Genomic DNA, 23,906 nt, shown 5'->3' with positions numbered 1-23,906 from the left:
ACCAGTTTCTTCATAACCTCACATTACAAAAACGCTTTGAGTTACAAAGAAAACAGTGGATCTTACTTGTAGCATCCCAATATCAATTAATCAGAAACTCTAAAAAAAAAGATACTCTAAATTAGAATTAAATTTAATGAGAGTTATTGTATTATGGAAAAATAGACGATGGTGATATAAATGTCATATTGATAACTTAGCTTCAATTTCAACCTCTTTGAATTTGACTTTTAATACAAGTAAGTTTGGAAACTCTGACATTAACTGCTTCTGAGGTTGTTCAAGCTGTGAAAATGCTTGAATCTGTCCAGCCAGCTGCTGTGCTCAAAACTTTTGTCAAAGATGTTTCTCTTTCCCAATCTATCAGGTACACCAAAAGCTAGAGATTCAATCCAAGATATCCAGATTTAAAAGACCTTTATCACCCAACCATATTTTATTTCCATTCCAATAGAGTTTGTACTACTAGATGACCAGTACTTTCACAAAACTGACATAATTTAATCTGGACAGACGAAAACTAAGATACCTATAATATTATGTCTAAAAAAATCTTAGTGCAGGTTTGATGTTTTTGTCTATGGACACAATTTTTATGTTTATTTTAAGACAATATCACATGACAAAACAGATTTATATCATGGGTATCCGAATACAATGGGTTTCACTCCTGATGAGCATGGAAAGATCAAAAACTAGTTTTAAAAACCTATGTATGCTATATATAAACAAATGTCTGTGTATATGTGTGTGTGTATATATGTAAAGATCTCTTTGCTTTAACTAAAAGCAGAAGGGGAAAAATTCTGATGTACTTTTATAGCACAATTTGTAGCTTCATTGCAAAGCAATTTATTTAGTGTGTCACAGTAGACTGCACAATATACCTACCTTGATATGGCAATGTTATGTTCCCAACTCATATTCCGAAGTTGCCTGTCTAAAAGCCTACACTCATTTCAATTTATTTCAAATGACAGTCCTTCTGCCCTCAGTATAGATGCAAGAAGGTCAACCACAAAGAAAAGAGAAAAAAATAGTAAGAATATATGAGACATTAAGTCAGAAAATGTTGTTAAGAACCTCCTGTGTTAGTAAAAATAGGTTTATTTTAAACCGGAAAAATGGATATCCGATGACGTCTCTCAGTTATTCCTATAACACCTTCAATATTCCCTTGAAACACCTTGAAAATAAAGGAAAAACATAAAAATCCTTCCACTGCATTAGGAAATGATGCATACAAGGATTATGTGCTGTCTTTAAAAAACTGTGGTACATCCTAGTCACTTCTCTACAGATAAATGAAGTTGTTGATTACTTGATAATGTCTATCATAGTTGTAGTAGGGAAAAAAAAAATGTCCTGGGACTCTGAAAAATTAATCTCGAATAGAAGCATTGTCAAGAAGCTATAAAATTATGAACAAAAAGATTTTTTTTTGTTACTACATCTCTGCTGATATTAATTCACTGTATTTTGTCCCACAGGTCTGGGTTTATATAGTCATTGAAAAATAAGCACAGAAGACATGATAACATAACAGAATGGGGTGAGAATAATATGGCAAAAACACAATACAAAAGGCAGAAGAATCTCAAATTAAATTGAAAATAAGGAGATAGGGTAGACAATTTTTTCTTTTGAGGTGAGAAAAAATTAATGGCTAGTTATGAAGCATTGTATAAACATTAAGAAATAGAGAAAAGCTGTGACAATACTCATGTCTCATTTGATTAAAAAGTGTAAAAGTAGGATTCATTTCCAGATTTAGACTCAAAATGTAGGTGTCTAACAAAACTAGATGTCTAGGCTCCCTTTAAAGCCAAGTGAGATATTGTAAATACAGTCACTGAGGTCTGGACAGCTGTTTAGTGCATCCTAAAATACATACTTAAATTAGACAGCTGGGTCACTCTTTAAACTTCAATGACTGTTTGCTAGAGCGTAACTCAGTTGCCCATTCATAAACGTCTAAAGCTATTTGAGGAGCCATACAGCATTGGAGACATCTGCATGAGGTTTGCAGGTATGATACTAAACCTGTGAGAAACCTGATCCCCCTTGGGACAGCTTTTGGAGGCCACAGAGGAAATTCTAGAGCACCTCAGGTAGCACCCAGTACTTAATTCTGCACAACCTAATAAAACCCTAGCTCTCTTCGCTAAGAGGGGAACTTAAACAGATAAGCAATTAAATGCATCTCTGAAAAACACTTGATAAGATCCCCTCATAGTCTTCTCTTCTCCAGGCTTTTGTATACTAAAGCTGCTTATCTTCTCTTTATTGTCTATAAAGCAAACCTGTGATAAGTAGCTCAGATACAGATGTGTCATGCTTTAACCCCTGCCAGCAAACAAGTACCACTCAAGCTCTCCCCTAGCGGGATAGGGAAGAGAATTGGAAGAAAAAAAGTGAGAAAACTCATGAGCTGAGAGAAAGACAGCTTAATAAGTAAAGAAAAAGTTATGCACGCAGGCAAAGCAAAACAAGGAATTCATTCACTACTTCCCGTCAGCAGATAGGTGTTCAGCCATCTCCAGGAAAGCAGGGCTCCATCACACATAATGGTTACTTGGGAAGACAAATGCCACAACTCCAAACATCCCCTGCTTCCTTTTTCTTCCCCCAGCTTTATATGCTGAGCATGATGTCATACGGTATGGAATATTCCTTTGGTCAGTTGGAGTCAGCTGTCCCGGCTGTGTTTCCTCCTGACGTTTTGTGCACTCCCAGCCTACTTGCTGGCCGGGTGGTATGAGGAGCAGAAAAGGCCTTGACTGTTTAGCAACAACCAAAACCATCAATGCGTTATCAACAACACCACTCTCCTCTTGAATCCAAAACATAGCTCAACACCAGCTTCTAGCAAGAAAGTTAACTCCGTACCAGCTGAAACCATGACAGGATGTCAATACCGCAAACATTAAAACCGATTCACTAATCCAAACGTAGAACTAAAAATATCTAAGTGGAATGTGAGAACAATGGAGCCTGACTGTCCTTATTGTAATTTTTATCATATTCTGTGTTAAGGTGAAGGGCACAGTTTTTAAGAAAATAGAAGAATTTACTGTGTTACCTCTCCTGAAACTTGAAGTATGGGAATTTTTCTAAAATGCTCATAGGTGATATGCACGGAAATTCTGCATGCTTTCTCAGGCAATAGAATATCTGCAATTTGATCTTAAACAGAAGAATACTGTATATAAATAGTTTTGCTCTGTCTAGCAGGAAAAGACACTGAGAAGATTAAATAATAGCAATAACAAAATGTTTGAAAATCTCTGTCTTAAAGCACACACACAGATCTTGAAATGTTGAAGCTATAAGTTTTTTCCGTGAACAGAAAGGGGTGTCACCTTGGGAAAAATAATAAACTTCAACCAACCAAGCAACACAAAGCAAAATGAGTGCATGAATAGATTGATTCAAGTGAAAACTTAGAACTTTCAAATAAACTTCAATTGACATCTCAGAAATACTGTCTCTTGAGTTATTGTTTAAAAACAATGAAGCTGAGAAAGTTTAGAATTCCTTTTCTCTTCTAGATAAGGTAATATCAATAAAAATGATCTTGATAAAAATAAAGGGCAAATAACAGTAAGGAAATATGAAGCAGAGATAGTTATAAATGTTAGAGGCACTATTATGTAAGTAAATATGAAGTGTTTAAGAAGTACAGTAAATCTTTTGAATGTCTGAATGATAGAAGGGGAGAAAATAAGTATGAATGAATCTGACAAATCCTTGTGAGAAAGTGAAGTTTGATGGTACTAAATGAAGCAGTTTCAAGAATTAATATAATCAGAAGAATTAAAATTACCTAAGTCGTTAAATGAAGAGCAAATGAGCTGTTAAGTGTAATTTTCCTTTGTACACAGCCTCCTCAGGGCTGATAGAGACAGGCAGCTACAATACCATGACTTTTTTTTCACTTATCTCTCAGTGAATACTGAAGGCTGATGTTGTAATTATTCCTGCTATCAAAGGAATTATCAGATGTGAAAAATAAATATGAATACTCTCTCATTGGAAGAAAGCTGGAAAACAAGTTGTTCCATTTCTTTATAAGGAAAGGTATATTAATATAATTCCCCATGTTTAAATGTCATTTAACATCATAACAAGTTCTATGTTATACCAGGATGGTATTTATACTGCTAAGATCCTTAAAGGTCCTTAATTTTGATGAATTTAATGCATTTTAGAATGTAAAAACAGTACTTTTTTTATATCTGCTGGAAAATACAGGATGATGAGGTTTGGAAAATTAGTATCTTCTTGTAGGTAATGCATGTTGCTGCACAGAGGATCTTAAGACAGTTTCACATGTACAACTTAATCTGTAAGACAGTTAAGTCATGAGAATCTGGAATTTTTTACCCCTTCTGATCAATATAAATTGCTGAATCATGTATTTGAGTCCTGCCTTATCAAACATTCTGGAAGTCATGGCTTTCTAATGACTGTGTTGGTCTTTTAAAATGCATCAAAAAGTTATTTCAAACATAGATCTAAACAAAGGAAAATAGACAATGTCTGTTCAGAGATAGAGTTCTCTGTCTTATTTTAAGTGTTCGGGGACAATGCATCTGAATGGAATGAACCCACAGCAGAAGGGACGATTTGTAATCCTAAGGTTTTGATTTTATCACTATAACCCTGAAACAGATCTTAACTGCCAAGCACCATAAAGTCAAATCTGTTTTGGATGGGACTGTTTGCTTGCGAAAACCCCAAATATAAATAAAACCAGAAAAATCCAACGTGATTAGCCAGTGACCTGGCTAATTTAAAAGCAGTTTCTACTAAAAGATAAATAAAGGGCACTCTTTTCCTCAGACTCTGCACCTTGGAATTGTACGTGATCCAACGGTCTGTCATGAGTCTTGCAGCAAACTGCTAGCTCTGTTATGCCTTTAATGAGTACCACATAAGTGATTCCTTGAAAAAGACTATCAGATCCTCTAAAGTTATAGTCACTTTCTGTCCTGTTAGTGTTCTGTTCTTAAATGTTCAGCTGCACTGCAATTTGAATTAATGCAAAGTGATTTATAGGTTAGTTCTTCAAAACTGATGACTTCAACTAGTCGATTCCTTGCTGTATTACTTAACCAACTCCATAGGCGTGCAACATTTCCAACAAAATATTTACTAAAGATTAGTTTCACTGTGAGCTGATGAAAATAATTTCTAATTACGATTTAGAAGACTACAATTTTACTAATAAAATATCTCTATGTATAATTAAATTAGACAGTGATTTAAGATTTCACTGTTATATTTTCCATAACAATATAATTGTCTATGAAGCTCCTTATATCCCCATTTCAGGTTTTCTAACAAAATTGCAAAAGTATTTTGCACCACAAGTACTTTTCTGTCTGGGTGACAGAAACGGGAAAGAACTGACATCTGCCTTATAAATGCTAAATCTGTTAAATAGTATGGTTATGTTAGAAAGATGTCACATCTTAGTGATTCAGTAGAATTTTTGCCTAAACAGTAGAATTTCCTACTAAGCTGTAAAATCAAAAGAACAATGTCCGTTGCTTAGGTACCATTTTGAATAGAATAGAATAGAATAGAATAGAATAGAATAGAATAGAATAGAATAATTTCAGTTGGAAAGAACTTAGAATGACCATCTAGTCCAACTGCCTGACCACTTCAGGGATGACTAAAACTTAAATAGTCGGTAACAGTAGTGCAGTGAAGTGCTTGCTGAAGCCAGTAGAAAGAATGAAGCTCAATTCCAAAGATTTAGCAGCCCTGCAGGTCAGACTTTCTTCTTTATAAACTCTTTAACAGACTATATCACTATATTATCAATATGTCTTAAAGACAGTAAATTTATCTGTCCTATAATGAGATGAGGAAATATGATCACCCTCATCTTACAGTTAGAGATCTGAAAGACTGCTGCATGGAAGGATTTTGCTATAATAGAATTTTGTTATAAGGGAATTTTAACCAGGTATGCTTTATTAAAAAAAAAAAAAAAAAAAAAAAAAAAGACTTTTAAGGAATGGAATACATACATGTTGCTTGAACTGAAAAAATATACTGTTCTTCAGTATTCCCTGGTCAATATTTTTTAACATTTTGGGTCCTCTCCCCCAGATTATTTTTCTTTCACTGATTTACTTTTCTTTCACTGTTAGCATGGAAATATAATCTGTTGCCCTCAATTCCAAAACAGCTTTTTCATCAATTTATCCTGACAAAATAGTCAGAAAACTCTTAGACCAAAACCATGTCTCTTAGCGTTCCCTGTAGTTTTAAAGCTATTTCCACTTTAAATGTATATGGACTTTGCCTGTTCAAAACTGCTATAGTGATTATCATGAGGTTTTAAATGAACTGCTATATATATATTTTATCCAAAGAATAACATTTACAAAATGATGTAGAATTAAAAAGCTCAGAGTTATTTTCTTTTAGATTTCCTATCAAAATCAGAGCAGGAAATGTAGAAGTTTTATGCGTAAAAAAGCATACAGATATTTGTAGAAAATCTGAAAAAAAAAAATATTAAAAAATATATATAAGACATATTGGTTATATTCAACGGCCAAGTTAGAGGTTTTAATTTGTACAGATACATCTTCTGTAGTTGTTCAACTGACAATCCTTTGAGGTTGACAACTGTTTATCAAAACATACATTCAGGTTATCACATCACCTAATACTTTTTATTTAGCTATTATCTAATCTTTCTGCCTTCTTGTTTTGATGTCTGTGACATCTGATTCATCTAACAGGGTAAGTCTGAAAATAATTATTCTGTCAGAGATGTGCAGAGACACTCAATCTGGACTGGTAATAAAAATTCAAGTAATGTAAAACACCAGGTAGACTCTTTAGCTATAAGTCCGTGCTAGGTAAGTAACATTACAGTATGTCCAAACCAAACCTGTGCATCTCCTTGTTCTAGTTGGAACATACTGGAAATGTTGGAAGATGGAAAATAATTGAGGCAATTATTCCAAAAGGCAAGCAGATTTGTCTGCTTTAATTAAACATCAGTAGTATAAACATCGGAAAATGCATCTTCTGACTCTGAGCTAATCACACAAACCTCTCTGTGGACAATGAAAATATGCAAAGAAACAGGCACCTCAAAAGGATGATTAATCTCTTTTTAAGCTTGATCACTTTTCATTCTCTAATGTTGACTACAAAAAGAGGCTATTACAGCTAGATCACAACTACACATTGAACTTTAGATCACTACAGTTATAGCTGGTTGCTGCTCTATTTAATGTAATTTATAAAGCATACTACCAGGGATTGAACACCCTGTTGGAAGTAGACTCATTCATGCTTAGGAAGTTGGAAAGGATGAAACTTACTCGTGAAATTCCAGGAAAAAGATGAGTCGCGGACTACGTTAAGAGTTGTTAAAGTGAGGATCAGTTAGGTGCATGGTGCATCTATACCTGAGAAAAGTGATGAATTTCAGATTTTATATAACCACATACAGTAAAAACAGGAGAGACCACACATTGCTTTAGGATTGCTGTACTTTAAGTTCATATGAGATCTTTTCTAAATAGTAATTCTTTTAGGAACTGTACATAGATATATACACATATACATGCACAAATATCCATATGTATGTGTATACATATATATGTATATATAAAAGAAACTTTGACAATTTGAACCACAGAAATTACTATGGACTCTTTCATTTACATTTAATTGCTGATTTATGCACAAATAATGTGTACAAGTCTCTACTGGTGCATGCGTAAGACTACTGAATTTATTTTTGCCAGCTATCATTACTATAAACAAAACCACATTGTGAGTAACCCAGCAAGAATTCATAATTGCTCATTGTTTCAAAGCATTTTAGTACTTTCATATAGTTAAACCCAAAGTTTAACTTTGGGAAGTTCCACTTCCACTCAGATATTTATCAGTTATTTCTGTTTGTGAAGCTAATTTTACAAGTTGGGAAATGCTGATGTGGAAAGAATTTTCTATTAACAAAATCAGTTTAAAACCAGAATGAGCTCTGAAGCATGTTTCATTTCTAAATTAACAAGAAACATGAATAAGCACTTAAAAAAAATATCCTTTTGCAATAATGCTTTATGGTACTCGTGACATCTGTGTAGCCTTCCCTAATATGCGTATGTTATCCCTCAGTATAAATGCATTGATTTAAATAAATAAATAAACAAAAGCAATAAAAAGGATATAATTGTCAGATTGTTCTATATTTTAAATGTGAATATAGATAATTTATTGTCCAGTACTGATTTTTTGTGAAGCAATTTTAAAAGAGTATGTATGTTTTTAAGGGGGGGATAGAATTACTACATTTCTTTGTGAATGCCTTCTTAGTACATGATGAGAGAACAGAAGGTTAACAAATGTTTGTGATTGTCTCTTTTTAGTAGAAACTCTGAGCTCAGATGGCTATAATTGGGAAATTACATTATTTCTAGACAGAGCTTCAGTAATAACAAAGAAGGCATTCAGCAAAATATTTGCTGATTCCAAGTGTTTTAAAATTTTCCACATGACTAGATTTCTGGATATTTCCAACCAAAGTGCAACAGAGACTATTCTTTTGTAAACAGAAAATAAATCTATCTAACAGAAATCAACACCAGCCTAGGACATTATTGACATCATTATTGACAACATTCTTTGAAATCAATTGGATGTAAGCATATAATTATAAGTCCTGCTGTATTTTTGTAAGCCTTGCTTAGACGAAGAATGGATTTAACTCTGTATTAGAATATATTTTGAAAGGAGGTCTTAAGTGAGAAGTCACAATAAGACAAAAATCTTTCAGCATAGACATGTCTAGAGTATGCTACCATGTTGAATGCAAAGAACTCAGAGTGAATGCTGGGCTTTGGCAAGTCTATATAACACAGCACAGTAAAAGACATTTACATGGAAGTTGTTTGGATTTATTAACTTAATGCCGCAATTACATGACTAAATAGTGTCTGGCCCCAAGGCTGTCCCAACTGCAAGTCACCCTCAATGTCTTCACTCAGTCACCTCTAGTATTTAGAGATGCACAGAGTATTTATTATTTAGCATACACAGAGCTCTCTCATGTCTCCCATACAATACAGCTTTATACATGTATTTTAGATGTCTTGAGTGTAAACTGGAACATGACCTAACCTCAATGTGAAGAACTCTTTTACAAACATTGTCTTTTTATTGTCAGATTCTTCCAAAAAAATAAGTATCTGTTACACTATACCTTATTCTGTTAAACTTACTTAATGTTGAGTCGTTCGTCCAAGAGTCCACTAAGAGCATATTAATCCTTGAGATACTCTCTCAAGTAAATTTTGGTCAGGATGACTGATTTTGATGGAATTACTCTGCATATACAGAGGTGTAACTGACATTCAGATTTTCTCATTATAATAAAATTTTGTGATTTTTTACATGTCAGAAATTAATTCAGTTTTAAAAGTTTCTTAAACCTTATTATAAGAACAGCTAGCCCTTGGGAATCCTTATGAAAGTGACCTATAATTGTATTACGGACTTTTCTGCATTAACTAGAATTTCAAAAGGTGCAGACATATCAACTGAATTATAAAAATATCGATTTTACTCTGTAGGATTATTGTTAACTTGCAACAGGTTAGTTTAAGCCATGATGCTTATTGAATCTTTTTAAAGTTAAGAAGTCACTTGTCTTTATTTTTGTTGTTGTGTCTAATGGACTGTTAAAGTTTAATAAGCCTTCCCATGAAAAGATTAAATTTTATACAACATTTCTGATAATATGTTTATATGTTTAGCCTAAGTACTTGAGGCAATATGAAAAGTGTATTCACATTTCTTTTGCTCGTAATTTGTGTCTCTTATTCTTTCTTTTGCTTGCTCTTCTGGAAATTCCCATACCTTCTTCTTGTTTCTCCCCGACCTGCCCCACACATAATGCATAGTTATCTTCTTTTTCTATGAAGTTCTAAAATGTACTTATTTTGTCTGACCTTGTCTGTCTGTGACCCAGATTTCTGCATCATAATATCCAATTTCTTTAAGTTGTAATGGAATGCAGTTAATCCAGTTTTAGAGAGAAAGAGGAACAGAGTAACATGCAGCACCACAACAATGAAGAAAAATGCTTTGCTTGCATGTGTATAACTGAATATGTAAATATTTGTATTCTAAAAAGAGAAAAGCAATAAAGCCAATAAGATGCATAAATCTGGAATGAAAGTCAGTATAAAGATTTAAGGCCAAGAGAACAGATCCTAATATTATATGAGAATGTTGCTTTAAGGATTTGATTTCTTCCCTAGTAGCCATATAAGGAATTTACACACACAGAAGGAAAATCCCTAATCCCTCTCCAGACCATACCCATGCAGAGTATTGCAGCAGAATCTAGAAAAAGTGTAACTGTCAATAATTTATATAAAATGGCTATTATTCCATAAAAAAACCCCATACATCCATATGAAATTCAAACATGGCAAAGGAAAAAAAACCCACACATTGGGCACATCTAAACAACTTTGAATTTGTTGTGTAATCATTTCATGAAGAAAGAAAGGCAATGGGAATATATATGAACCTTATCTGTGTTACTAAAATCAGAGCAGTCTTATTTTTAACAGTACAATACTATTACGCAATTGAATAGGCTGGACTGTTTCATAGTGTTGTGTCCTATGAGTATCATATTTATCACATATTTTGCATCACAGAATCTGTTTTTTCTTTATTTTTTTTTTTTTTCTGTGGGTGTCAGGAGTGCTAAATTACTCTTAAAAATTCAGTACAGTGCAATGGATGGATTTTGCTGAATCTCCTTCAAAAGGTATTGGACCACCTCAGAAGATAACAATGCTTTATGTATCAGTACTGTTAACTGTTTCATATCTCTAAAAGAAGGGAAAAGAAGGATTCATACAAAGAATTGTACAGGCCATGTGTGTTCCACTGCTTAACTTTCTTCAGAATTGTCTTGCATACGTGAAATTTTCTATACAGAGTCCAGTGCCCTTAGGACATGCTCAGCTAGCACTCAAAACAAGACTCCTGACATAATATATAATTATCCAGGATTACGTTGTACATACGGTTGTTTCTGATCGTATTATGTAGACATGTATGTCAGACAGGCAACATCTGCTTTGTCCCCTCACTCACAAAATGTTTTCGGATGGTGCTTTTCCCTGTATTTTCTTCTTTCTTTACAGTGCATGATCTACATGCCTACTTTCAAACATACTTACAGTGTAACTGTGTAACAATCGAATCCATGTCAATTTTTTTTAAGGCTCTTGAATTTTAATGTGCTATTATATATTCAATCTCTCCTCTCTTTTTTTTTTTTATTTTTTTTTTAACAAGATTGCCATGACAAATTCTTAGGCATTTACTCAAGTAAGATAAGTGGAGAAGAAAGTGAATACAAAAATTACTCACCGCTGGGGACCTATGCTCAACTGTTCTGGATGAGCAGATTAAGCAGAGCCCTGTAGAAAAAGGAACAATGAAGTTGTTCCTTTGATGAATGATCTGTGTAACAAGGAATGAAAATCTAAGATAGACCACATATTTGGCCAATATAGAACAGAAGCTAAACCATACCGAAGAATCTGGACATTAAGGATTTAAAATATTTCTTAGTTTTCATGTGCCATAGCCTTTTGGTTTAGATCAGGAAGTTTTCTATATTTTCCAACAACAGAAAATAGACCTCATATTGCTGTGCTTTAGAATTCTACCTCCATGGTATTTTTATATATATTTTATATATAAATTTTATATATATTAATAATATAATTTATATAAATATATATTTATATAAATATATATTTATATATTTTTTTATAGCTTGTAAATATTCTGTCTTCAGGGTTTATGTATTCTGCAAATAATTTAAAATTTCACTAGGCATTTGTAGTCACTTACTGGGTGTTTATGGTTAGTCAAACCACATCAGGACATGGCAATGTAATCACACCCAAAGAGCAGTTTGCTCTCCCCACCTAATCCTTGAGGTGAGAGTAAGTAAACTAAGGGCTGAAGTTGGAAGGGACCTCTTTGTCTTGTCTAGCACAACCCCTTGCTCAAGCAGAGTCAGCTAAAGTAGGTTGCCCAGAGCCATATCCAGCTGGGTCTTGAGTGTCTCCATGGGTGGAGACTCCAGAACACCTCTGGGCAACCTATGCCAATGGCTGGTCACCCTTATAGTAAAAAAGTTATTTATTTTGTTTCAGCATGACTTCCTGTTTGTCAGTTTGAGCCTGTTGTCCCTAGATATAGTAGTGGATAGGATCTAGCTACATACTTTTTGCTCCCTGCAACCAGGTCTTTATGCACATTTATGAGATTCCCCCCTGAACCTTCTGTTTTCTCAGTCAAACAGTCCCAGATCTCTCACCCTTTTCTTATACAAGAGACACTCTAGTCCCTTAATCACCTTCATGGCACCTTGCTAGACTCACTCTAGTATGTCCATGAATGGTTTGTTGTAGAGTTACATTATATACTTCAATGCTACTATATAATTTATAGCTGTGACATATTACATTTTGGCTCTGTGATATACCTGAACTGATCAGACCAAAGAGCAACCCAAAATCTAGTATGAGGGTCCAGCTTCCCGTACTCATATTGTCTTTGTATTCAGGCTGCCTACAAATGCCATCTGCCTCTGTCCTGTGAAGCACCACAGCTGCTCTAGATAGAGCAGTTTGCAGAGGGGGACTTTCATCCATCTACACTGGAGGTGACTTAATCTCTCACTTTATCCTCGTATGCACTGCATTGCTGTAATAGGGATGCCTTTTATTATCCTTGAGATAAATGGATGGAAACACTAAAAGATTAAGACTTGTCAAGCTGCTCAAGAATCCCACAGGTAAAGGATTTCTGGTTGTTATCAGTTGTGTTAAATCTCATTTAATGAAAGACAGATGAAGCTAAAATGCAAATAATGACATAAATTCATAATTTTAAATACATACATATGCTAAGGTGCATCAGAAGGTATCTTTTCCCCTCCTCCATTTGGCTTTCTGCCATTTATTTGAAAAACAGGATTTTAGGCTTTGACTGTGACTGGTCAATGGGCTGCACCTTCTGAGACCTTGCTTTTAGGGACTTAAATGAAAGATTTTTCCTTCAGTTACTTCCATGAGCGAATACCTCCAGAAAATACCAGAGAGAAGATATCATTCAGGAGAAGCTATCATTTCAGAACACTTGGGCAAAATATGTTAATCATATAGTAATAATAATATTGTATGGTATTGTATTGTATAGCAATAATATTGGGGGGGGTTCTGTAGCTTTTATTGCTTTTTGTTGTTTTAGTTAGGTTTTCATGTTACTAAAGCCCATTAATTTATAACACAGTTCAAGAAAGAGTATCCAAAAAGTAGGACATACTTGTTTTCTAAACACTAATTTACAAAATACAGTCTTCCTTTTACCTTTTTGATCAAGACTGCTAAAATAATTCATTGAATAAGAAAGCCCTTACTACCACAAAGGTTATCATAATATTAGTGAAATGCCTTTTTTTTGTTTGGTTGTTTTTTTGTTTGCATTTTTGTTTTTGTTTTTTGGGGTTTTTTGTTTGTTTGGTTTGGTTTGGTTTGCATTTTTGTTTTTGTTTTTTAAAGGAGAGTATACATTTTTGTAAAATTCTTAAAACTCAGACACTTTGGTTTTGGGGTAAAATTTGTCTAGGATTACAGTTATCTGACTTGAATATATTCTTTAGTTTAATAAACTATAGTGGTGATGTAGAATTATTCTGGCTACAGAGACTGTGGGTTCATTTTTTCATTCATTCACATATGAAAACAACTAGATTGTCGAAATATTAAGTTTCTACTTGACCCTAAGCTAGATACTTCCAGATATCCTAGGAGACAGCAAAAAGTAGTCGCAGCAGGGAACTTGGCTCTCAAGCACTTGTAGCTGAAGGGCTTCACTTCCTGTTCTACAACAGAGGCATTGAGGGCTTATTAGATAAAAGCAGCAAGATCATGCTGCTAACAGTATGAGTAAGCAGTTGACAAATGAATGAATTACAGGCCCTCCTGCATTTAGATCTTTTTTTCTTTTTCTTTCTTTTTCTTTTTTTTTTTTTTTTTTTTTTTTTTTTAAAATCTCTCTTTTCTCTTGCTGTTTCTGGATAAACAATAACAGCAAGAACATCTCAAGCTGTTAAAATATTTCTTTCTCTTGCAAAACATATGCTTCTCTCTTTAGAATAAGTAAGCTGGAGATCTCTTGGTTTCAGGAACTTGGGGCTTGTGCTTTCCAATTAGAAGACATCCATTATTTTCAGACATCTGAATTCAATATTATTTCCATAACTGAAAAGAAAACTATTTCTCAATATATGGACAACTTCTAACTGCATGTATAGCATTTCTGTGCAGAAAGAGGTATGTGAAGGGAAACACAATATCATAGTCAGGGGCTGTCAAAAATTCCAGGCTGTTTTGACGGTTTTAGATTTTTCAAGAGAGACATCTGCTGATTAGTTAGCATTTTAGGTTGCTAATTCATACCACAGAATAACATAAGTATCTAAAAGAAAAGGAAGATGGTGGAGGTAGAAATGGTTGTTATGAGAAAATATTCTTCTGGCAAATATTTGAAATCCTCTCATATTTAATAAATAAAATTGCAAGTCACACACAGTAGAGATATAGTAATTATAATTCATTTCTGTAACAGCAGCACAGCTGAAATTTGCTGTTATTTTAACATACTTAAATCTTCTAAAATCCAGGTACTCTTAGCATATTGAATTTTGAATAACATTGAAATAAGTAATAGCTTTCCTTTTAATGAAGTGACATAGACTAATGAGTTAAATGAAGATACTAATTAAGTAATTGACTGAGGAAATTAACTTGGGTTATTGTGTTGTAAATAAGCTAATGCTAAGTTTATCAATGTTGAGAAAAATACCTAATGGCAAGAAAATGTGAACTTGCATCAACATAGTTAAACAACAGCTATCAAATAAGGGTGTGTTTCATTATCAGTAATGCATATATTATGAAAAAAGAAAAGCTTCAGTGCCATATTGTATTCTTCAGTCTGGCCTCTCTTGTGACTAGGTCTTCTGTTAATTAAAATCACATTTAGGTTTCTCTATTCTGTATTTTCTATATAGCTCAAACTAGTCAGGGAAAGATCAATTCCTTAATAGCTTCTAAAAGTGAGATTGAATGAACACTACATTACATAATCTTTACCTCCAAGATCTCTACATTAACAAGGACTTCCTGAGCTAATTTGTGAGGGGTTGTTCTCCTTGGTAATTATCTTAACATCTACATGCCTTTAGACCTCTTTGAATGAATATTCCCTAGCACTTAGGCAAATAAGTAATGCTTGACTTTCCTTTGATTTAGTGAATCTTAAGACTAATAGAAGTGTTAGACTTTGATTTGGTTACACTGTTATACCTAAGATTTGGTTGGTTCTCCATAAATATTTGTTGTAGTTGGTTTTACTTTCATTTTTCTTCTGACAGCACCATCTCTACCGCTCTTTCATCATGACAGAGAACATTTTCATGGTTACTGCTCCATGCTAGCTGATTTATTTTGCTTGATTTGGTTGTAACAGATACAACGTTATTGCCTACATTATTCTCTTCCCTCTGTTTTACGTTTAATGTCCTCTCATCCTACCTCTATTTATTCAGGTGTTAAATGTGGCCAGATATATTTATTAGCTGCTATCAAAGACTTATTTTTTTCAGTTATTTTGTTAATTTTCCCTTGTATGCTGATGTCCGTTGTATATTCATTGACCTGAATATGAATCTACTACTATTTAGTATCCAGGTTCCAAAAAGAGAGTCACCAGGTGATCCAAGGGTAAACGAAAAAAAAATCAAAACCAAAACTTGAGGGATCTTTTTCTTCTACTTTTGCAATGTCAGATCGGGACAAGGACGCTGACACTGTTTACTTGAAAAGTAAACTCATTATTTTATTTTATTTAGGTATTAGTATTCACAGTTGCTGCTACAGAAAAATATTGCTGTACTTAGGAAAGCTTTTTAAAGACAAAAGCAGCAAACGGTGGACAAGGACACATGTTGGAGGTTGGGTGGGTTAAGAGTTTTGTGAGACTGAAGATGTGAGTCAAGAACAGATGATGAAAGTCACAGTGACTGATGTATCATTTACTGGGGAAAAGAATAAAAATAAGTGCCTGAAACTGAGATCTTTTTTTACAGGTTTTTTGTTTAATTTTCTTCTATTTGGTTATTGCATGCTATGACCTGTTGAAATTGGAGACTTCTCCAAATTCTCCAAGTAATTCCTTATAACATTATATAAATTTCTTTTTAGTGTTATTAGTTTACTGGCCCATTTGTTACCCTGAAGGAAAGTTACTGGAAGACTGGTAGATATATTATTGATATGTGTATGACAGCAAAGGTTGATAAGCTCAATCTATAGTACAGATAAGCCTACAAAAAGAGAAAGAAGCAACCATAAAAAGATCTATCTCTGTCGGACATGTATGGCTCTATCTATGACATTTTTTGCTAAAGTGGGCTAGGTTCTATAGTCTTGTTGCACAAAAGAATCTGGGGGATCGTAGGTCACCAAAATATTTCTGTCTTCCCAATACGCTATCTGGTAGCAAGAATTATTTAACAGAAAATAATGGCTTCTCTAAGCACTCATATATTAAAGAGCTTTTTCTTTTCTTTTTTTTTTTTTTTTTTTCCCACCTAAGTAATTATTATGGTAAGTTATTCAGATTAAAGAAGGGTCATTTTTTTTTCAGGATCACCTAATGATTTGTATCTGTAAGATGACTGAACCTATATTCTGGACTCATGTTCTTTGTATTGTTCCACTACTGATCCATATCTATTAACAGCTTTCCTGGAAAAGACAACTTCAACCTTCTAGGAATCACTCATCAGACACCTATTGATAGAAACATATCCAGATCTTAATGTCTTTTGTCAACTCCCTGCCTTTAGTTAATTGACAAGGGAGATTGGAGCAGCTTATTGTTGATGTTGCTGTGTATATCCACTCTAGAGTTTCCCTTGACTTTGTTCAGTCATTATAGGATTAATATTGCAAAGGGAATTGAAAGATAAATGCAGTTCCTTACTAGCAAACATTTTGGCAAAGGAACAAATGAGAGGGAATTTTTTTTAATTTAAATAAAGCAAATGTTGAGTAACTGTTGCCACTAACAACATTAGGATAGTTTACCAAAAGAACAAATGATGAAGACTGGAAAATCAAATACATACATAAATATATACAGAAAGATACAAAAGACTTTTATTATTCTCTACAAAATAATATTTATAGTAATTTAAAATATATGTTGAAAGATAAAATTACTGACACGAAGAAGTTTCACGATTATTTTCATTATTAATATTACAATCAGTGCTTTTAGTCTTCTGATTAGAAAGTTTACTAGTACAAGAAAGAAAGTTTGCATGACAGAAATGACAAACCTACAGATAGAACAGGCTTATATTCCTTGCTTAATCAAAAGCCATTCCCACAGGGGAAATATAAGTAATATTGAAACAGTGGATCAAGATGATGTGGTGGGACAGCTCACGTGACTACAGTACTGTGATGGATTGATACAGGCTCCTTAGGAAGAACTGGCAGGATAGCAAAGAGGAGGAGTTGCTCTTTATGCAAGACAGCAGTGGAGCTCAGCCTGAGGACAGACTAGGAACCGAGAGTTTATGGGTCAGGATTAGCAGAAAGACCAACATGGGCGACATTGTAGCAGGGGTCTGCTTAGACTGTAGGAAGAAGTAGATGAAACCCTCATCGGATAACTGGAAGAAGCCTCACATTCACAGGTCCTCATCCTCATGAGGGGCTTGAATCACCCTAATATCTCCTGGAAGGGCAACAAAGCAGGGCACAAACAACCCATGAAATTTGGGGAGTGCCCCCTTAGTTAAGTTTACAGACAATATAAAACTAGGAGGAGTAGCTGGTACATAAGACAGGCGTGCTGCCATTCTGAGGCACCAAGATAGACTAGAGAAATCGGTCAACAAGAATCTCATGAAGTTCAGCAAGGGGAAATGCAAAATCTTGCCCTTGGAGAATAACCCCATGCATGACAACAGTCTGGGGGCCAGCCAGGTGGAGAGCAGCTGGTCAGGAAAGAACGCGGAGGTCCTGGTGGACTACACACTGAAAATGAGCCCACAATGCAGAAAAGGCAGCTAACAGCACTCTGGGCTGCATTAGGAAAAATGTTTCCAGCAGGCTGATGGAGGTGATCATTTCTCTCTACTTAGCATTGGTGAGACGACATCTGGATTACTAGGCCCAGTTCTGAGCTCCTCAGTACAAGAAAGAAATGGATATGCTGGAGAAAAAAATGCAAAGATGATTAAGAAAATCATCTGACTCTTCAGCCTGATAAGAGAAGGATTGCTTCTGGGGTGGGGGGGAGATCTTAACAATGTCTATGAATATCTGAAGGGAGGGTGCAAAGAAGACAGAGTCAGGCCCTTTTTCATAGAATCATAGAATGGTTTGGGTTGGATGGGACCTTAAAGATTCCAACGCCCCAGCCATGGGCAGGGACACCTCCCACTAGACCAGGTTGCTCAAAGCCCCATTGAGCCTGGTATTGAATACTTCCAGGGATGGGGCATCCACAATTTCTCTGGGCAACCTGTTCCAGTCCTTCACCACCCTCACTGTAAAGAATTTCTTCCTAATATCTAGTCTAAATCTATCCTCTTTCAGTTTAAAACCGGTCCACCTCATCCTATCACTATGTTCCTTGATCAAGAGTCCTTCCCCATCTCTCCTTTAGGCCCCATTTAGGTATTGGAAGGCTGCTATAAGGTCTCCTTGGAGCCGTCTCTTCTCCAGGCTGAACAACCTCAACTCTCTCACCCAGTCTTCATCACTCTGAATGAGCCCCTTCCTTCTCTTCCCCCAGCTTTATATTTCTGAGCATGACATCATATGGTATGGAATTCCCCTTTGGTCAATTGGGGTCAGCTGTCCGGGCTGAAGCCCTCCCAACTTCTTGTGCACCCTAAGCCTACTTGCTGGTGGGGTGGAGTGAGAAGCAGAAAAGGCGTTGATTCTATGTAAGCACTGCTCAGCAATAACAAAACCATCCCTGTATTATCAACACTATTTTCAGCAAAAATCCAAACCATAACCCCATATTAGCTACCATGAAGAAAATTAACTCTATGCTAGCCAGTACAAGTATATACGTAGGACTCTGTATTTCTATATTTTTCCTCTTTCATTTCAAGTACATTGATGCAAATTTCCTAACTTTTTAGCAGGAAAATGAAATAATCCATTGATAATTTTATTTCAATGAGTTTAGTTGAAAATAAACGTGTTTTTCACAAGCTGCTCATTTTCCAAAAGAATGCACACTTCTTGTGCCCGGTTCAGTCTTATCATGCTGATAGGAAAAAACCTATTTGATGTTAAAAATATTTAAATATTACTAGAAGTCAGGTATTCAGTTTCATCAAAACTGTGCTGTATTGATACTCACAAGCTTTTAACATTTCTAGCCTCAAAGATAATTGCATACATTTTTGTAGTGTTTCTCTTAGCTACTTTTTTTTTTTTTGTTTGTGGCAGATGAAAAACACTTAAAAGTGCATTGACATGCAAGTTGCAGGAACTTCATAAGAATAGCCACAAATGTGGTTGAATTTCTTTGTTCTTGTATTGGGGCAAAGAAATTGTAAGAAATGGATACTCCTTTCTCAGGGAGTGAGATCAATTTCACTTCCTGGCAGTTTCTAAATTGTGTTTGCCAATTGTGATTGAAATTATGGAGACAGATGATCACTGGTCTCGACCTTTCATTATTCCAAGGCCACTGAGTGAAGAAGTGGTGCACCACTTTTAAGCTTTCCTGCTTTGTTTCAATTTACAGGGTCTCAAGTTTCATTTCTCAAAGACTGGAATGCAGGTAAGTGTTACTGAAATCCTTTGGATACACAGGGCTATTACATTAGAGATCTTGGTTTTCTCCTGTATCCTCCCTATTCTTCTGTTGTTTTTGCAAGTATGATAATAAATATTTTAGGGAAGACAAGGTCAGAAGGAACATCCATCCTTTTCCTAGATCTAAATTGCCACTTCATTGTCTTTTCTTAAATGATTTAGGTAAATTAGGTATGGTATTAGCTGTAGCAGACTGGACCTAAGTTGCATTATTTCTATTTGTGGTTCTTTCTTAGTAAGATCAGTTTAAATTTTAAAAGTGTCCAGCAAATGAAATTTTCTCTAATTCAGTGTTGCATCTCTAATGTAGAATTTAATCCAGTTTGTATATGAGTTTGTCTTTCAAAGACAAACATATAGAATTCTAAAAATCTCTGGTTACTATATAATTCTTTATAAAGGACTGTTACATAGTTCTGGACAGACAAATTAAAAAAAAAAAAAAAAAAGAAAAAATATTAAGGGCCTCAGCAAATTTAAAAACTTTTTGGTTGTTTCCTTTGAAAAGGAATTGTAGAAAAGCTGTAATAATACATTTATATATAAAACCAGAAAACAAACGCAACCAACCAAACCCCACACTGTCAATACAAACTGATTGCTAACATTCCAAGGGAAAAAAACAAAACAAAACAAGCTCTTTTTAATTAATGGAAATATGGAGAAAGGTCATTATTCTTAGGCAACTAGAAATTTTCACCAGGTCTTTATAAGCAGTGCACACTTCAATTTTAATTTACACCAGAAAAGCATAATGAGCCTTTCAGCCATGAAAAGATTAAGTCACGCTTCCCCTTTTGAAATGAGATTTAGGCTTATTTCATAATCAAATACAGAGTATTAAAGGAGCTGACGGAGCTATACAGTAAGTCCATGGTCATTTCATTCTAATTTTTATTCTCAGTCAGAAAGACAATAAAATGGGTCTACTGTGGGTATCACTGTAAAACTAAAAATTAATATCACAGTAAATTAGCTCAATTTATTTGTAATTTTTTTAAATTGTTATTATTTGTTTATCTGCTACAGCAAACCTCACAATTTTAAAAGAGAATACAAGCTTTTATATCACTGGAGGAATATTTAATTATTTTAAGAAAACAACACCATAAGAATACATGCAAATATTATATAAGCCTAGTTTGTTTGCAAACTATTGGTACTGTCCTTCAGTTTCAGATTTTCAGTTTCATAAATCACGACCCATGAAAAACCTCTACAAAGTTAAACTCTAGTGCACTGATTTAAGCCCTAGCTCATCAAAAAGGCAAGGCAAAGGAGCAGTTCTAGCCATACACAAAATGTATGTTCTAGCCTAAGGAAGCCCATCAGATAGGGACTAACGGCCAATTCTACCTTGTCTACAACAGAGATTTGTAAAGCTTGTATTGCTGCTACAAAAAGGACCAATGGTGAAAGTGCCTGGGACAGTAATTAACGCTGGTAAACAAGGGCGTGGAGAAACACAGCAAGAGCTGCCAAATTTCTGGTATCTACCCCGCCTTTTCCCTCATTTTCTGAATTTTAGGTTTCTCATCCCTATAAACAAGCATGATCCTACTCTTCCTTCCTTGGGACACCCACTGATATATGTGGCATTTTTATTTGCTTGTTTTTTTCTGTTGTGGGGGTTTTTTTCCCTTTTTTTTCCCTTTTTTTTTTTTTTTTTTTTTCATTCTCTTGCACCGCTGAGAAGTTTTGTGCTTCCTCTTTTGCAGAGAATTTGTCTCCTGCACAGATGGAACAATTTGTCTTATGGCCAACCGTCCCAAAAGGACACGGTAGTTGTAGAAATAATGAGCACGAAGGAAGAATAATATAAACAATCCCACTGCCTGCAAATGTGTCATAAGTCATCACTTCCTGGGACAATCAGTGAATAAAACAGAGCACAAAGGAGACATAAGGAAATCATGGAGATTTGTGTTTCTCAGATGTGCTCCTCAGGAGATATTTTTCTAAGTTCTAAGTGAGTATTAGCTTTTGTTCATCTGAGCCTAAAAAATTTCAGTAAATTAATGTAACAAGAGAGTGTGATGAGATATATTGGGGTCTTGAAAATAGAAGTTATGTGGATATAATTTTCTTGTTGGTCACTTCTGGGAAGAAAAGAAAAAAAATCCTCCTCTAGAAGTTTCCAAGTTTAATCTGTGTTCACAGATGCATTCAGGATTTTGAATGGTTCTGACTGCACTAATAATAAAAACATTGAGCATCTCCTAATTAAAAAAAATAACAATATTTCAAGTTATACCTTATGTAATAAATAAATCTCTCTCACACAGTTAAGCTGAAAAGAAACATTCATTCATTCAGCATTTCCCATGTTGTATGTGTTCATCTATATGATGTGCTAGCTGTTCTTAATTCCAAACACTAAAATTCTACTAAAATAAAAATGTAAATAAAAAGAGATTAATTCCCATTTCACCCATTACCTATTAAATTGCTTGGCAATATGGAGAGGGCAGGAAGTGGACACAGAAGTAATTCTTTTACTGTTGCTTTTATGTAAACTTAAAGGTGCCTTCATACTGCCAGGGCAATTTAAGAAGTCTTTAGTGTAAAAGGAAATTGGCCCATTAGATGTATTCTACCTAAATAGCTATTATCCCATATTATAGAGACAAGAATACATGTCTGCCAAAGACAGGTGGGATGATGATATTTCACAATGGAAGATGAAATATCTCCTGAAAAGATTTTTGTATTGTGTTTAATAAACTTTGCATTAATATTTGATTAATTCATTTTAAATCCTCAAATGAAGACTCACTTCAAGTATACTTTATTTAAAACTTCTTTATTCATTCTCATGATGAACACTATGCCTGTGCAAATATAAAGTCTCTCCTGAGGACTTTCATTATTCGATAGAATTAAATCTGAAATATGTATTTGAAAAATCTAAATTTAATAATGTAAAGTTTGCTTGTAAAGTGTACATGCACACAGACAGACTTTGTGGGCACTTTAGGAACAACAGCTGTTTTTTTTTCTACTTCCTCATCATTTACAAGATTGAGTTGAGTCAGTAATAAAGTAGTAGCCCACTGAAGATGTTGATATCCTTAATATGACTGAAGTTGCAAGTCTATTCTTTTATTGTCAATTAACAAACAAAAGCACCTAAACAATGTGGAAGAGACAGAGACAAAGGAGGAAAAAAAAAGTGGCACAGTTACTGGCATATTATCTTCAGATCTTCCCTTCCTGAGATACAGACTGATTTATTGAAATGAAAACTAATATAGAATCATAGAATGGCTTCATGAAATGGTTCAGTTGGAAAATATTAATTACATCCAAGAAAGGGCTAGGAAAAAAAAAAAAAAGTTACTTGAAAAAACAACTGAGAGTTTCAATTTCTTCACAAATTCAAACCTGGAAGCTCTCAAGCAAGAATTTGAATAAGAAATACCAAGTATATTTGTTTTGCAGAGAATTACAAATGTTGTTGAAGAAATTTAAAATAATAATGAATTAGAAGAGGTTTGTTGTATTTTCTTTAATGTTCATAGAGAAAATAATTATGCACCAGTAGCAGCCTAATATCAGAAGTAGAATTTCTATTTATTCTTTTTACCCATTATACCCATGTCTGATCTCATTTCTCAACTTTGTAATATTGCATATGAATAACAAAAGATTAAGAACCAATCACTAGCATTAAGTGTTTTGTTAATTTACTAAAATGTCACTTCAAATTTAATACTGGACTGATTTATCAGTCTTCTAAACACTGCCATCTCAGTAATCTCCAGTTTCCTGACAGATACTGAGTATGTACACAAATATTCAGTTCTAACAGTAATGAAAATAATTTACAATACTGAACAGCAAAATACATAATTAACAAATCAACAAAGTATCTTACATTATCATGCATGCTACCTATTG

This window comes from Numenius arquata, chromosome 1, assembly GCF_964106895.1.
Source record: "Numenius arquata chromosome 1, bNumArq3.hap1.1, whole genome shotgun sequence".
Classification (NCBI taxonomy): Eukaryota; Metazoa; Chordata; class Aves; order Charadriiformes; family Scolopacidae; genus Numenius; species Numenius arquata.
This window is presented reverse-complemented; position numbering follows the sequence as displayed.